We start from the raw sequence: 15,338 nt of genomic DNA, 5'->3' as shown, positions 1-15,338 counted from the left end.
TTACTTTTTTCCTTATTTTCTTATTGTTATGATCAAATTTTTGCTACAAATATTTTCTCTTCATTTTTATCCTGGCAATAGATATTACTTAGCTGTTTTATTTGTCATAACTAACTCTGTGTATCCAAGTCGATAACAGAACAAATACTCGAGACAGCGAAGAAACTTTTAAGAAATGACAAATATAAGAAGAATTTTCACTATATTAAATTTGCTATTACAATTCTGTCAACAAGAGGTAATTTTCTAAATCTCAATATTATATATTTTGTCCTTTTTCTTATCATTTGATAAAATATTGAAATTGTATTAAAATTTGCAAAAAGTTACTCTTTTCCTACAATTTTAAGGATAGATTAATTAGAGTATGATGCACATACATGATGATCATACATATCTTCTATCAGAATCCTGGATAAATATTACTTGGCATCATCCATATTCAAGTTTAAATTCACATCCTTCTTATCATTTTTTTCAACTCATATTCAGATTTTTTCCTCATTTATAAACTTTTTACAAAGTTAGTTAACATTTAATATGTTTTAAAGTACACATCCATATGTAGAGTGTATAAAAGTGTATTTTCTTCTTTATATAAAATCTGTCTTATCATTTTGTTCAGCATAATCGAATATTTATAAAACGTATTTTAATTTCTTTAACAAAAAATTATATAAAGCTGATTGTAATAAAAAACCTATTTTTTTAGGTTAGGTTAATTTTTATAGGTTAATAATTTTATAAGTTAATAATTTTTTTAGGTTAATTTTATAAAAATGATATAAAAGTATTGAAAGAAGAATAAATTCTGTGCGCGAAGAAAAAAAATTGTTGCACTTCGTGATTATAAATATTAAAAGAAAGGAAATATTTTCATGCGTGCAGAGGAGAAAAAAATCAGACATGAAACATTGTTCTAAAACAAGGTAACATGTTGTACGTTCAAACGTTTTGGAGTTCATTCTACTGTTACAAGAGTGCGAAAGCACTTAAAGTACTTAAAATGAAAAGGAGTTATTTTCTAGCCTACATGGCAATGTGTACGCGATGTTTTCAAAAGGAAACGGATGAAAAGCATACTTTTTGTTGGTTGAAACGTCGTGAACAATGATACAGCTACGTAAAAATAATGTTTATGCATTTCGATTTTAATTTTACTAATGGAATCGACTATATTTTATATATTTTAAATTTTATGATAAATAAACAAGCGTAATTATTGAATGTAATTAATATCGTGAAAATTTGTTCAAAGAGAAATATAAATATTGTACTTATTTTTTTTAATTATTTTCATTGTATACGTATATCATTTATCTAGTAAAATAAAATATTTTTAAGAATAGAAATTTTACAAGATTAACAATTTTAAAATGATTCTTCATCCTGTTGTGTTGAAATACTGCGAGATCATGTTATCCTCTTAATACAATAGAATCTATTGTCTTAAATTGTGTAAGTGTGACATAAATACAATGTATCCTTTGTCGAGGAATAAAGCTATCTCTAACAATCTCTCTGAAATGAAAATAACCAGAATATTAATTCTGATACCAAGCTTTCACACAAGCATTTTAGAAGGATATTGTGATCAAAATAACTATAAAAATATATACATAGCATTTTGTTCTATATTATTTAATAGGTTGAATAAGTTTTAGTTTTTTAAACATGAAACATGAAGCATTTAAAAAAAAAAAAAAGAGAAATGAGAATGAATTTTCGTTTGGTTCGTTAATTTCGGTTTTTCTACTTGTTACAAAATGCATAGGTGTTCGATAATCGTATAATGTTTTCAAAATACTTAAAACCATACTCTATAAAGTATTTCCTTTGAAGTTGTATAATAGATCGTATAGAATAAAACACAATAGAGGAGATTAGAGAAAAATAAGGGATGATATATAATAAGTATTTCTATAAAAAATCTCAATTTTCGATTTTTTTTCGCCACAGTAAGGAAAACAAAAAGATCATAGATCTATTTTTAAGAAAATAAAATATATTTAATTAAAATATATAAAATAAATAAAAATTTTGTAATAAATAATTTTAAAAAATTTTAAAGAACGATCCTAGTAGTTTTCTAAAAAAAATTTTCGTTTACTTTGATTCCGTCCATTATACATTGTTCAAAAATGTCGCTCTGGGCTCTCTTTCTACATTCTTGGTAAGAAATTTTCATTTCCACAGTTGCATACGAACCTATTCACCGGTAACCGCCACTTGCTCGTGCCAATTACTGAAAATATTCTCCAAATTCCTACATTTCAGGCATTATAGATATCTTTGAATTTTCAAAAAATTCTTTCGTATTTCAAATATCTTTTTCAAAAATACAATAAAATTTAGCACGAAAAGAGAAAATACTCGAGATACTCAGCAATAAAATTGTTTAATTTTTAATATCAATTTATTCGTGCAAACGACAATCGATCAATTATCAATTGTTATAATTTAAAATGAATTTTTGTGAGAATAAGAAGAAAAGGTTTTATATCACGTTAAGAGAAAATAAAATGAAAATGTAGCAGGCAACATGTACAAACTTTAAAGGTACAAACTTTAAAGAATGGTATCGACCTGTGCAATTACTTCGAAGTAATGAGTACCACACGAACACCAATTTGTTTGTGGGGTGTTCGTTTAACGCGAATGCTCAGGTGGAAACACACAGCTTAAGCTGTTGGTTTCGGATAAAGACGATAATTTGGGTCGCCCAAATGTGTCATTCGCTAATGAAAATTTATATTTTTATATTTTTTCCTGTTGATCCTTCCTACTACCCTGTACTACAAGATCGAAGACGCTATATTTCTATGAAAATTTATTCCCTCTCTATAAAAAAGTTTTATATAAATTGAAAGTACGTGCATATCGATTTGATCAAAAAGATTTCTCGTTTCTCTTTTTAAAATAATTTGTACAAATAATTTTCAATATTTAGTTTAAATTTTATATAATTTTGCAATCTTTATTGTATTTAATCTAGAAGAACATTAATATTTTAAGAAACATTAATATTTTTTCATCTTTGATAAAGAGTTTGGCATCAAAATCCTGCGAAGAAAATTTAAAATGATAAATATCTAATCGAGGATAATAATCTTTTTAAAATAAATTGTTACGATTCTGAGATGATAGCAAGTTGCGATTCTCCTTTTGTTAGATTGCTATTGATAAACATTTTTATTAAATTTATAAAATTCTGCGAAGAAAAATTAAAATGGTAGATATCTATTGAAGATAATAATCTTTAAAAAATAAATTGTTACAATTCTTTCTGAGATGATAGCAATCCAAGTTCCAATTGTTGCAATTCTCCTTTTGTTAGGTTGCTATTGGTAAACATTTTTTTTTATTTCCCTTTTTCTACTAAAAGTGTAATGGCGTTTAATCCAATGAACATGCTATGCAAAACGTTTCATCCAATCCATTGATTCGGAAATTTTTCACAGCAATTGTTCGTAAATGATAAGCTTGATACAACAACATTAATATCATAACTTTAACACTTATATTAATGATTAATTAACATTATTTTTTCTACCAAAGAATTATATTAGGATAAGCTTAAATCTTGATAAGAAAATTTATTAATAGTATATAAAAAAAATGTAATTTAATTCATCAATCAAATTGATTGTTAAAAATAATTTTTAATATAATTATATTGTCTGTTCCATCCTTAGATTGAAATCTAAGGAATAACTCGGGTCAAGTGATATTGACCCGAGTTCTCTAGATCCAAGAAGAAACAATAGACTTGCAATTAGATACGAGTCTAAGTCTTGAAGAGGTTTTGGAAAATATATTTGACTTTCCATACAGTGAAAGTTTCCGTGGAATGGATCGTGTCCTCTTCGTAGCAATTTCTCCAAAAGGATAATCTTAAAAGACATCCAATCTCAAAACTCAATGCTTTTGCAACTTTGGCTGAATTGCTTTGCACGATTTAGCTCCATATCCATCGCTATTTCCAGAAATCAAACTTGAAATTTTTTTTCGCTAAATCTGGATTAAGGAACGTGAAGTGATACGAACATTGTAAATAGAATAAATTATATCGATATTAAATTAAATATCTCGCATATAAGTCGAATAAAATTTCGAATAAAAATTATAAAAATGATAAATGATCGATAGTTATTATTATGTGCAATACGAAATCCTTGATATATTCTATTATAAACGACGATGTTTTATTCACTTGATTCACTGAACTGAAAATATCTGCACATCTGCACTGTGATAGTTTAATATGATTTATTAATTTATATTCATGGTTAGAGACACAATATCACACCTGAGAGATAAATATCTTCGATTCGCATAAATTACGATAGAAGCAACGCAATGAAAATTTCTTTCTTTCGGATATTTACATTAAATCATCGACAACTTCCAAATTTAATAGGACAGAATCGCTTGAAAATCTGGAAAATTTCATTCGCGCGAAAATCTCATTTCTTGAATTTATTCCAGCTCACGTAATACGTAACATATAAGTATATACATATATGTATGTATCATATACGTGTAATATACATAGATATATATATATATATATATATTTTTTTTTTGCACGATATTTAGCACAAGGTATGTTCAACTGGAAATAATGTAACACATAACGAATGAGAATGGTGTAAAATATTCTACGTGAAAGATATATTCGTCCCCTTTTTATTTCGGCGATCTTCCAAGGATATAACCTTTTTTACGTGTTTTACTTATAAGACAATATTGAAGGAATAGGAAGATCAAGCGATACAAATTGCACGAAGCTATATTGGAAAATTGAAGATTTTGCGTTTGATTTTAGACCAGAAAATTCAGGCTATTCACGAAATTGCGCTACAAGTCGACATTGGGAATCGAACGAAATAATTTTAACAGAAGATGGCGAAAGTTACACACGGATCTTATGGTTTAAAAGATTTAATCTACTTGTACTCGATCCTCGATTTAACAATTCTACTTATTACGATATTTATACTTATAAAGTTTTATTTTTACTTATAAAGTTCAAATGTTTAACTTATTAGATGTTTAGATATTTACTTGCACGTGGTTATGGTAATATGTAAATGTTTGATCATCAATATTTGCAAAATCTGCTTTTTAGAAATTAACTGTAGTTAACGAAATGTTCGATGTTGTTTGATTAACCTAATTTTTATTAAACGTAACGATCAAACAGCTTTGTGTTGTTATAGTTGAGTGGACAATTAGATCGTGTAATAGGATGCTGTTCGGACCGATGGCATTTACGGATCTCAATAAACAATAGAATTACAACGTACGCGATACCATAAACTAATAATAAAAGAATAATCAGTTGTAATAATGAATAGGTATATAAATAATGTACAACAAAATATGGTAATTGGTTTCAAACGTGACGTGAAATGGAATAATAAATAGTCGTCAATGATTAAATTGATGAAAACAATGATTAATACGTAATATAGTGTTGAATTGTAATTGTGTCACGATCTAATTTATGCAAATAATGAGTACAATCAAAATTATTTAAAGGTCGTTTCCGGATTAAAATCGTTAGTACTTACTTATTTAGTCAATGGATAAATCTGAGATCGTTTTAAGGCACGATGAGGTTAAAATGACTGAATAAACAGAAAGTGCACAGATACGCGGCTCTCTTTTTTTTTTTCTTTTTGCGAGCATCACTTTCATATATACGGTTTATCGATTGGCCGGATACTAACCTACGCTCATATCGGAAATACAAACGTACCAAAATGACATTTATCACGGATTTGGTCACGTTGCTCTCTCTGTTTAAACGTTCGACAGGACACATATCACGTATAAATGACAAGAAATGAAATTATTCGGGTTAATTTAACACGCATCTCCATTTTCTTTTGTACGATGAAGAGAGAAAGAGAGAGAGAGAGAGAGAGAGAGAGAGAGAGAAAGAGAGAAAGAGAGAGAGAGACACGTACTATTCATACTCGACCGTACATCAAGCAAGCAAAATAATTGTACATAGTTATCTCTGTAAATCATCATGTTGAACAGAATTATTTGCAAATTAATAACGTATAAAATTTAAATATTTGAAAATATAAATTGCATGCGTGTTTTCAGAGGGAAATATTTTAAGCGTTACATATTAATAGAGCACGTTTGCATCTATTTAATAAACTATCTTATGTTGTTGTTTGTAATATATTTTTCTTCTCTCTTCATCGAGTATTCTCAAAGCAAATCAAAGAACAAAAGAAACGCAAAGATTTCCTTTATACACAGATGTATGTAGATATAATTAGCTATGTAATATTTTTATTGATTTTCAAATAAATAATTTCTGAATTATATTTTTTATAATTGCCTTAAAACGATCTCAGATTTTTTAAAATGTTCATTTGCTATTTTCTTTATATTATTCTGATGAAAATATAAAAATAAATAATTCTTTGCTAGGATGCTGAGACCCTTAAGAAAATTCAATCTGAACTTATGAATTATAAATGGAGGATTCAACCTAATTGAATTCTCTAATAACACTGGGACAGTGTCGCCTGTTAATCCCAAAATCCCACACATTAATAATCTATCTTTTTGAAATATATATTTCAACGTGTGAAGATGTACAGATTTTTCTGTACGAAAGTTTAATTTTACGTACAGTTTTCTCAGAATAAAAAATTTCGTCACTTGTACTATTTGCCCACTGGGATCTTCATTTACGATTCTCTTTTATATTCTCATTCTCTTTTGTCCCACATTTTTAATAAAATTAGGGTAAAAACACGATAAAAATTTTTCCACATTTATAAAATATACGCATTATCAAGCGAGATACAAAAGATATTTATCTGGGCTAATCACAATAGCAATTATACAAAATACAATTCAGAAGAAAGTAAAAATCTCGAACATCTCTTCTCGATTGCTTCACAAAATTCACAGAGAGCGCACCCGTTTCTATTCATTCGCGTCCTCTTGTCCACGCTTTTACATTTGCAATAATTTCTCTATATATTGTGCAATCAATGTTCATTCCTTTATTCGTATTTTTTTTTTTTTTTTTTTTTTTACATTTAAAAAACATCGATCGTGTTTTAACGCTGCACGCGAATATTCGATCGAGATGAAAATCAAACGCGCGGGGCGAAATTACTGCGGTTCAAAATTAATCAACCTTACAATTAGTTATAAATGAATGGAAAATGAATGAAAGGAACGAATGTGAAAATTAGAATAAGTAAGCAGATAGAGAATATAAAATTCCATCAGAATTTTATCTTTATTTATTTCTTCGAATCAATTTTCCTATTGAATTTTCCTATCCAAAATCATTTTTCCTATTGAATATTCCATTAAGATGGAATTCTGTGAGAATTTTGTTGATAAAAATTTGTTAATAATTTTAAATAATTTCTTAGCAGTTGAAACGTTAGTAATAAAAGAATTAACACATGTGTATATATATGTATAAATAGATTTTAATTGTAAAGTCCGTTTCAATGTCCGTGTAATTTTGTGCGTTTACTACTTAGTAACGTATTACTATATCGTTGAGAATCTCTATTATATAGGCACAATGAAATTTACAAATTGATTATATTACACAAATGCATTAACTGTAAATTGGCTGCAAACGTGCATCAATCTCGTTTCACTACAACGTTATTATCATTCTAATTGGATGGATTATCATTTCATGCTAAAATATTTTACGTGTTACTATTGAATAAAATTCTACTATTGGCGCACATCGTATATTTTGAACCAAATGGGATGAAAATGAACATCAGACCGTGTATAAAGCGAAGATATTATCAAAGTGGTAATTTTAAATCGTAAACCATGTGAGCATTCAATAAATATTCTCGAAAAATGATACACACGTAAAATTTCTTTAATTATCTTATTATCCACTTATCTGACTACATAAAATCTAATTGTAGATAATAACATTCATTGAAATATTAATTTTGTTAAATTGCTAGTATAAATAATAATAATAATTTTGCTGGTATAAATGATAAAAATTCTATAGATAAATTTTATTTCATCTTATTTGAAATTGAATTGAAAATGAATTAAATTTTCATAACGTAATATGAATTTTAACTTCAGACATATTATAAATTCTCGTTATAATATAAAATTATAGAACTTTCAAGGTTGAGAAACTAATAACTTATTTAAAAGTTATTACATTTACACATATGAATTTAATGTACAGTTAATATATCTAATGCCTAGATCAAATCTGTCTCAAATTTGTATTAATATTTTCATTGTTAATTATATATTTAATAAATAAATCTAAAATCTTTATGGTAATTATATTTCTCTAAAAATTATTGTATTTATCAATGTGTATATTAACAAAATTTCATGTTATTTATAACATTTATTTCGTTATTTATATAACGAAATTTGATGTTATTTATATCTTTATCTTCCTTCAAAGAATTTTATTGATAAAAATTAATTTAAAAGTTTAAAAATTAATTTGTATAAATTTATCACGCAAAATTGCTTAATATTTCATCCAATTTACAACTACATCTAATATCACTAACGAAATCATTACATTTTAACCGCTAACGAATGCGCTTTCCTCAGAGCTTCCTGTGGATTTGAACCGTTAACTATTTATGAAATGGTTCGATCTATTTCCGCTACGATATCTATGACATTTGTTTTGAAAGTTCATTTAATTCAAATATGCAAAGAGAAAAATATTTTATCTCTAATATAATAACATATCAATAATAATAATTTTCTTGTAAATTTTTTTAACAATATTAATATATTTGAAAATGTTATAAATATTCATCTGCACATTTAATCAAGTAAAATTTATTTTTTAACGAACAAAGAAATTATAAAATTATTATTTATTAAAATTATTCGAATAAAATAATTTTAACAAATCAACTTCTTTTTATTTCTTTTTATTTCTGTATATATTTTCAAAGTTATCATTTTAAACATATTTAACATTATTGCAAGATTAATATATAGGTGCAAAATGTCAGATTTAATACGTAATTCTATAAACTATTGTAACAATATCAAAATATTTCTATAAGTAGCTTCGAAACATTTACTTTAACTTCACACCATCTCGAATAGAATATCATCTTTCTGAATTTCTATTTAACTACAACGTTTATATAAAACGATATAATAGTTAATGGGAAAATAAAATAAAAATATTTACCGATACCATTGTATTAAACAGTATAAATTTTGCATGATTAATCATATGAAAAGAAAAGTCATATTAATCTAATTCATAATAATTTTACTCCATCTTTTTTAGAAAAAAACTGAAAAAAAAGAAATGTTACTTTTTTTTGTTATCTACTATTGTTATCTTACTATTTTCTTGAAATTATATCAATTATTAATTAACATGCCATTTCTATAATTTTATTATAGAAATTCTAATAAATACCAATAATGTATTACCAAAATTATTCACTCTAAAGACACAAATACTGGATGAAACAATTCACTTCGTTCTCCTCCGAATTAACAAAATTAACACGAAATTTTCCTTTAAAAAACCTTATTTTCTTATACACAAATTACTAAAAAAAAAAAAAAAACGACAGTATATTTCTTGCACGATACCTTCTACGATTCACAACGAGAACGCGTAACACGCAAGACTGGACAAAAGTGCTAAGCGAAAAAAAAAAAAAAGAAAAAAAGGAAAAAGAACGCATTATCGGATATGATATATATATATTTATAATGAACGTTTGCGCATTTGATTCGCGCAAATAAACTTCGAAAATCTAGGAGGCTGGGCAAAAATAAAGGTAATTATAAAAGACTGACGCACCGGTTCGCTTGTAATCGCTTGTAACGAGCCGTGTCGATCGTTGTCACGCTTAGGTTACGGCTTACGGTGCGTATCGGTGTGAATATATCGAATAAATCAGGATGAGCGGTCGCGTCCATCGGAATCGCGGCACAAAGGGAGGCTGGAAATAGCGAGTCCAGGGAAAGAAGGAATCTTATCGGTCGTTGGACATAATCGGTATACACGATCGAGAACGATACGTACGATTACCTCGTACGATAGAGAAACAAGGTAGCTAGCCCATCACGATTGGCCAACCGGTCCTCCTCCTCCTCCTCCTCCTCTCTCTCTCTCTCTCTCTCTCTCTGCGTCGTCTTGAGTCCTTGGAGCGTGAACGGAAATAGCCATCGGTGTGCACCGGAAGCTCACAGCAAAGCTCTCCCTCCCCTCCTGCTCTAGAAAAGAGGGTATCCCTGTAGCAGGTTACCCCTGCGGTAGCGTGGCAAGGGTCGCCAGCGCCGTGGAAATAGAAGAGAGAGAGAGAGAGAGAGAGAGAGAGAGAAGGGGGGAAGAAGGAGAGAGGAGAGAGGGGGAAAAAAGGGTAGAGAGGAAAAAAAAAGAAGAAGCGGGTGGAAGAGAAGAGGATGGTGAAGGCGAGGGGGAGGGAGAGGGAGGGATGGAAAATCGAGGCGGGTAGGGTGAGATGAGTAGAGGGTTTGTGGAGTGAAGGGGGTGAAGGAGGATGGCAGATAAAAGGGTAGGAAGAGAAACCGATCGTCGGTAGAGGGTTGAGTTTGGTTTGGTGGTGGCAGTGGCGGTGAGGAGAATAGTGTGGCCGGACTGTAGGAGAGAGGGGTGGTATTATATTTGCGCAGGGCCGCCCGATAGGGCGCAGTATCGTCGCGACCGCCGTCGCGTGCACGTCGATTTTCTGTGCGTTTACATATATACCAGACCGCGAGTGCGTCTGCACCGAGAACATCGTTTTCCCTCCTTGTCGGTCGTATATACTTTGACCGGCCTCCTCTCGTATACTCCTTTTCTTCTCTCTTTCTCTCTATCTATCCTTCTCGCGTTCTATCTCCACCTCCTCTATATTCGCTCCTCTCTTTCTATACCTTGTTCTCTATTCTTCTCCTTTCTTCTCTTTCTCTCTCTCTCTGTCTTTCTTTCTCTTCTCTCTTTTTCTTCCCTTTTTCTCTGCCTTTCTTTCTCTGTCTCTCTCTCTTCCTCTCTCTTCCTCTCACATTATTGGCTCTCGCTCAGTTTCTCCATTCCATGCGTATCCCTCCGTGTTACTCTCCTCGATGTTTCGCGCGTGATCGTGCCCACTGCTCCACTATAGTTCGCGTTCCGCGAGACACATATGATCCGATCGAACTATAAACAACAACAGAGATCGCGAAAGTCGAGAGCGAATCCTCGAGCAGGAGTCGTTAAGTGTTCTTGGCCCTAGAGTGAGTAGAAACAAAGCAAAAAGAAAAAAAGAAAAAGAAAGAAAAAGAAAAAAAAAAGAGTGTTGTTCACGTGATCATTGGTGTGTTCGTTTATGTTTTTTTGCACACATTGTCTCCGAATAGAAAATAAAAGAAAGGATCTTCTTCTTGGTTTACTTCAACCTAACCTCCCCGATTATATCTCATCCCCATTGCACGGCCCCCACAATCCAAGTGACTTTTCGACGTTCACGCAACGCGCGGCCTGCCTCGCGTTAATTCGACGGATACACCGAGAGGTTGGGCTTCTCGGTACACGAATAATTGCCGGTAATTGCCGCCGGATTGTTTTCTGGGGGGGGAAAGGGGTGGTGGAATCTCACCTCGAGCGATGGAATAACGAGAAGCAACGGAATGAATGCGCTCGTTTTCGCCCCCAAACCCGTGATAATAGAGGGTGAATCATCGTCCAAGCAAATGCTAGGACCTTTGCCGAACAACCGATCTTAGCTGGCTGTTCTTGCGTTGCGTGAAAAGTCTTTGGAAAATAGGGACCAAATCTCGGCGACGTGGACCTCGAGATTGGAACGATATCAGGTGGGTATATGTCGTTGTAAACTCGTTCCTTACTACCTATGTCTTTTTTTTCTTTTTTCAATCTTTGATCGTTTGTCCGAAAGGATCCTTCTCCTGTTCCTTTCTTTTATCAATCTACAAGTTTGTTTTCGATTTTATTGGCGATGCTCTTAAATATCTCTATTTTTTTGAACTTTATATGTTGTAAATAACGATAGAAGAAATCGAAAACATTTCTTCATAAATCGTTAATTTTTATTGCGCTTGAAAGCAAACAAATTTGATAAAGATATATTTTGTTTCTTGGAGATTGTATAATATTTTTAAGATTTTTCACATATAAATAACGAAATATATATATTTAAAATAGGAATGTTTATTGTTTCTCCTTATAATATTTTTTCTCACAACGTTTAATTTTATCGTATTTTTTGTATTTTAATTAAGATCAGATATGCAAATGAAGCTAATTTAGAGTGGAATTAAAGTTTTTATTGCTTCGCTGTAGGTGTAAAGGGAATTGATTATCCCTTGAGTTACTTTTTTCTATTTTTATTTGTTCGAATTGCGACGAATTTCTTAATATAAAAATTTCTTTTATCGTTGATCTATCGTAGAACGCTTGAAAATTTCTACGTTTTATTTAAAATTAGTATAAATTTTTCGATTCGAGATATAATATATCCAAATCAACTTTTAATTTTATCGATATTTCTGTAGTCAATATCAAAAGTCACTATTATGCCACTATTATTTCGTAAATGAAGTGATGAAAAGAAGCAATTAAATTAACAATTTCTATTCATTATTAACGATAAATTTTTTATTTATATTCGCTCAGAATTACATAATATACGAACAATTTATTCATATACCATTTCCATTAAACCTGTACGTTATATTTTTGCAATTAATACTCAAAATTGCTGAGCTCGAATAAAGTTGTTACTCTACTCTTCGTAATACGTAACATTTAATTTATTACATGTAACTACATGTACAGATATTATATAAAGTTTGTAATTACCTCGTAAGCAGCTAATGCTTTATCAATACGAATAAAATACGTATTTTCCAAAGAATTAAAATTTCAATGTATTTTAATTCTTATATCATTACCTTTTTATTAATATCAAAATTAAAAATTCTTTTCGAAAAATTTTCAAATTCAATCGAATCGTTGTTATTATTTGTCGTATCTATATCGATTTATATTCTAAGAATTTTATTATTGAAATCATAAATTTAATAATTTTTAAAAAAAAAACTTTCTCTCATTGTTTAATAGTGCATAAAAGTGAATATATCGAAAAGCAATATTTTTTTCTATTTATTTCGTGGAACAAAGAGATTTAGAAGAAGATTTCGCTCTAATTGTCTAGAAATAAGATGATGAAGTCGTGGGGTACGATGAACAGTATAAGTCTACAAGAGAGAAATTCGATTTTCGCGGTAACGTGATACTATTGTATGCGAACTATCTCATTGTCCAAGTTCGATTCAAGTCCGCCCTCGAGTATTGTCCAATTCTATATACGAGGATATAACATCTTGAAAGTCAATAAAGTCGAAGACATTTTTGCCGCGATATTTAAATCGATGATATTAACCGAGTAGCGGTGGAATATTAATGAACTCTTTAAACAAAAATATTACTTTTATCGTATTTTTTTTCTCTGAATTCCTAAATTTCTCACGAAGACATTGTAAATATTTTTAGTATCTTCCTCGAATACGAATACGCATTACACGGAACAATAAACAGAATAGAGTTCGATAGAGAATTGGGTTAGACTTTATCGAAATAAACTTTCGTTCATATAATTTATTTCGCGAATAAGATTTATTTCGAAAATAATTTTATCTTTAAATAAATTTATTTGCTATTTTATTCGAAACAATTATTTGTCTTTTTGTTTGTTATTTTTTTATTCGTTGCTATGCTTAAAATTTTTCATGATGTTTTATAATTAGATCGATGATATATATATATTACATTATATCCACATGATTATTATATTATATCGATAACAGGCATACAATACATGCCACGTAACCGTTATATGGTTATGGAATATTATCCATAGTAAATTCATGTTCGATCGTTAATAATAATAATATATGGTCACAAAATCTTTTTGTTAATAAATTTTATTAACAAATTGATAAATTATCAGGATATAAATTCTACCCAAATAAATGATTTTAACTAATAATATTGTAAATTAAATAAATAATTAAATAAAGCGACACACAACTGATTTATTTCCTTTCTCGCGCAATTTCTTTGAAATTTTACACATTTTCGAAAGTCGTACGAGCATTCTGTAATATTGATTTCAATTTTCTTAGGCTCTCGTGAAAAGTAGGTGTCGAATGGTATAAGGAAAGAGAAAAAGAAGGAGAGTAATAGAAAGAAGCCTTTGTTTTCGTATATTCAGGATGCCGTCAAATTCGCGTATTTCACTCGATATCTTTGATCCTGGCTTTCAATCTTTAATCACGTGTTATATCTACCTTGCACAGAAAATATGTATACATAGGGGAAGTTATTCTTTATCGAAACAGAAATGAAAAAAAAAAGTGCACCAATTCTTTTCTTCTTCTTTTTGAGATAGAATTTTTCATGGAAAAAAGCAAAAGCTTGTTAATTTCTCTCTCTCTCTCTCTAATTTCAATTTTTTTTCCAATCTATTATTGCGAAAAACATGTATTTCGTATTTTTCATAAATATTTATACAAATAAACATTAGAGAAAAAGTTTAAACGATATTTTATCTCGTTTATTAAATACTCTTTTAAACTCTTTAACTCTTCTTGCTATCAGTATTTATCGTCCGATAAGGTTTGTAATTCACGTGAGTTGGAAGATAACAGTGGAAATATATATTCGCAAAGTATTTTAATTATGAGAATGAATTTACAGTGACTCTATAAAGGAATTAAAAAGAAAATCACAATTAAGAGATCAAGATTATCCGCCTATTTTATCGCGCTAATGATTAACACGTTTTCGACGCTTAAAATGCGAACGAACTTTTGACAATTTTTAGTTCCTTTTTTAAAATTTGCATAAAGTGGAAATCTTAAGATTTAGCTCGTTCTAACCTGTTTTTTTTTCTCCTTTTCTTTTTTCGTTAGAACAAATTAAATCAAACAATATAATCTACATAAAATTTTAAACGATACAAATTATTTTTGTTTGGGAATTAGAAAGATTATTTTCATTATCTTTTAATGAATTGTGAATATAATAAATTGCAATTGATACATTATTAAATATGATTCCTTGATTTGTATATTAATTCTATCAAAATTTTATGTGCAATGTTATACAATTAATTTTCATACATAGCTTTTCTATTAAATAGTGGATAGATACACTTTAAGTATTTCTTTCTTATGACCACTCATGAAAAATTTCAACCAACTTTTTGTCACAATGATATATCTTTTTCCACAAAGGCGGTGATTTTAATTTTATGACACGTGGCAATTCACTTTTTTAATTAAAACTAAAG

General features: G+C 29.4%; 1 protein-coding gene across 5 annotated transcripts in view; it reads left to right on the top strand.

Annotated features, from left to right (window-relative positions):
- Positions 1-10,646: 10,646 nt before the first annotated feature.
- The window catches only part of LOC122720058 (1-phosphatidylinositol 4,5-bisphosphate phosphodiesterase epsilon-1-like), a 103,065-nt gene continuing 98,373 nt past the window's right edge, over positions 10,647-15,338 (top strand). For 3 of the 5 annotated variants that reach the window (XM_043946496.1, XM_043946498.1, XM_043946494.1), the window contains exon 1: positions 10,647-11,262. The gene's annotated coding sequence lies outside the window, so the exon portion shown is untranslated. The other 2 variants (XM_043946497.1, XM_043946495.1) reach the window with 1 other exon arrangement.

The sequence above is a fragment of the Apis laboriosa genome, unplaced genomic scaffold (assembly GCF_014066325.1).
Source record: "Apis laboriosa isolate Shangri-la unplaced genomic scaffold, ASM1406632v1 scaffold9_cov152, whole genome shotgun sequence".
In the NCBI taxonomy this organism is placed as follows: Eukaryota; Metazoa; Arthropoda; class Insecta; order Hymenoptera; family Apidae; genus Apis; species Apis laboriosa.
This window is presented reverse-complemented; position numbering and strand designations above follow the sequence as displayed.